This window comes from Trifolium pratense, linkage group LG4 (assembly GCF_020283565.1).
Source record: "Trifolium pratense cultivar HEN17-A07 linkage group LG4, ARS_RC_1.1, whole genome shotgun sequence".
NCBI classification, from domain to species: domain Eukaryota; kingdom Viridiplantae; phylum Streptophyta; class Magnoliopsida; order Fabales; family Fabaceae; genus Trifolium; species Trifolium pratense.
In genome coordinates this window covers 37672714-37675659 of record NC_060062.1, presented here as the reverse complement: position 1 = coordinate 37675659, position 2946 = coordinate 37672714, and the positions used below count along the sequence as shown (strand labels likewise).

The following is a 2946-nucleotide window of genomic DNA, read 5'->3' as shown; positions in this document are numbered from 1 at the left end:
ATTTTGGGTTGATATATTTTCCTGAAAATCGAGACTAATAAAATCGGGATAAAATTTCACCAAGTGAATAATTGATAAGAAACTTTAAGAGAACGAGAGGGAGGTAAGTAGATAAGTTATTTGGCATATTAAATTATATAGAAGGGAGTAAACAGTAACGTTGCTATTTGATAGGTAATTTTCAGAACACGAGATCACGTGATAAAAAATGTCAATACCATCATACTTCTTAGTTCAACATTACTCATGAGCAATATTTTCACCAAGTATAAGTATGTATGACCTCCAACTCTTATTGAAAATAAATAAATAAGGGATACATTAAAAATAAAAAAGCAAAGTGATTTGTGACTAAAATTGCAACTCATATAATGAAAACTAAGATTTTATACGATGACACAATTAAAACAAAATATGATACATCATTTCAATAAAAATTATTTTAATTCTGAACAATTTTTTTTTGTTTTTACACATTTATAATATTGAATATAACCATATCGTAAAAAGTATTTAACAATGTATTTTAATCGAATGTGTGATTATACTTATCACAATTATTATTTTTAATTTATAAAAATATTTTAATTATGTATTTTAATCGAACTCGTGCAACGCACGGGTTTACCCCTAGTGGTAAACTAGTAATAAAGGGGTAGCATGTATGGTTAATTGTTGGCCTTGATACCAAGTGGGACCACACTTTCTTTTTAACCACACAACCCAAACTCATTCCTTTCATTTTGTTCATTTGCCACTAGAAACAAGAAGAGACAGAATGTGTCATCTTTCTCTCTAAAACCTCACGCCCTTATTCATCTCCCCTTGCTACCACATCAAATCTACTCTAAATTAGCATGCAATTTTAGAAACAGAATTCTCATGAGACACTAAAGCAAGTAAGCCCTATTTCTTTTCATCTTTTTCCCTCTTGGTCGAACCACACACTCCTCCTTCTATTCTTGCAAAATTCTGATTTCACTCATGTATGAATGGTTGCATGTGAATGAATCATGGTAGTATAACTATGGGTTGTTGTTTAGAACTGAAGTTGGAAGAGAAAGGATGTACTGAAGTTCAATTGAAGTTTCATATTTTAGAATTTGGGCTTCATTCAAATCATTGATAAGGGATTGTTACTAGTATGGTGGTCATCACTTCCCTCATGAACTGTTAGTACTTGGATTGAGTTGATGTTGTGCATAAAGTAAGGTAAGGAACTCAGTCTCCATTTACATAAGTATACATGAGTTTTCTCTTGTTGAATCCAAACATTTAATCTTAACCCCACACATGAATAGATGTTTACCTCTTCATTTACTTTGATTGCATGTGATGGATTGAGTAATTGCAAATTGTGGATGTTGGAAAATCAAGTTGAGGTTCTTATAAAGAATCATTGTTGGTTGAGGTATGAATGGAAGGCTGTGGAAACAGAATTGGAGAAAGTTAAGAGTTAGAAAGGTAAGAAATTCTGCATAATTTTCGTAGGACCTGTGTTCAGTATTTAATCTGTATCTGTCAAACCGTAACTCTGTTTTGAATAGTACTTAGATTTCTGGAAAGCCGACGAAATTCTCGTCGTTTTGGTGCCGACCGCGTATAATTTGGATCGATATTGAGGGCTGGAGACCGCTTTGAAGTTGGAGCTATGATGCAAAATTATGCAGAAAATTCTGATTATAGGTTTATAGCATTTCAGTTGCAAAGTATGCGTTTCGGCGAGCTCTGGAAGTGTCGCTGGTATTGTTCAAACTTATTTTCAGGTGGGTTCCCTTAGAGCCTTAAACTCTAGTTAGTTTAGTACTGTAGTTTTCCCAAATCAAGAATATGTATGACAACACTAGTTTAGAAAGTAAGTTAAGATATTCCCCCAAAATTATGATGCATGATAACATTAAGGAATTTAGGACTATATTGTGTGTGAGGTGGATTAAATCCCCAAGTCCACCTCTACTATAAATGATGGATAATGGTTAATGACTATGACCGGATGAATATGGTTTGTAGGTGGCGAATTAATGAATTTATATAGAAAATGCAAAATAGAGCACTGAACTGGTGTATTTGCTAAGCGAGAATTAACTTCGCTAGGCGAGCATAACATGACAGTACCCTACATCTTTACTACTTTTCAAACTTAATTAGTCACTCGTTTTAAACCCTTATTCATTCTGGAACATTTCCATAGACAATATACTAATATACTATATTTATAGCGTCAGACACAATTTAGAAAATTACGTATCAAGAATCAGGACAAGTTAGAAATACCCTGGGAGGGAATTCATGGGCAGGATAACAATCAGGATAATTAAGCTAAGTTAAGAAAATCGGTCAATCATGGTGGTTACTTAAGTACCACGTTATGGGATTCAAGGAATTCAATCATGTTACGATTGTGAGCTTCGTGCCGTGTCGATGCGTATAATCATCGACGACGGATATGTCAGAGCTCTAAGATCGGCTCACCTTAGAGTGTTTTAGTTATGTTAAAAGGAACAAAATAATTAATTTGTGTTACACCTTTATATTATTATGTTTATGAAATCATGTTATGAAATTATGTTAGAGACTGACAATCAGGATCAAGGAACTTTTAGTTCATCAGTTTCCCCGGTGTAGACACCAATAGTAACTGGGTAGTAGGAATCCACTGAGACGAAGTGATTGTTCTCATCCCCACTTATTTGATTTCAGATAAGCAGGTTGTTCGAGGATCGTGGCCTCGAAGCATGAAGATTCGGATACGTGGTTTATATTATGGAGCTGACGTTAAGTTAATCTTATGTTTGTATAAGATTCAGTTTATTTATGTTCAATTGTTAGCTCAATCATATATTCATTTATTGGATTTTTTGTAATCCTATTCATGTATTTGGTCTTTATGTAATGAAAATTAATGTTTCCCAATTCAATTATGTTCACTCTTGTCGATATTCTAGA

General features: G+C 33.5%; 1 long non-coding RNA gene across 3 annotated transcripts; it reads left to right on the top strand.

The window, feature by feature from the left end:
* The first annotated feature begins 755 nt into the window (after positions 1 to 755).
* On the top strand, positions 756 to 2946 carry LOC123921884. Of its 3 annotated transcripts, none has more exons than XR_006814196.1 (4): positions 756 to 899; positions 1021 to 1464; positions 1548 to 1766; positions 2701 to 2946. It is a non-coding gene; the product is annotated as an uncharacterized LOC123921884 (long non-coding RNA). The 3 variants fall into 3 exon arrangements; XR_006814194.1 differs by having other exon boundaries at positions 1044 to 1464; positions 2701 to 2945; XR_006814195.1 differs by having other exon boundaries at positions 756 to 1464; positions 2701 to 2942.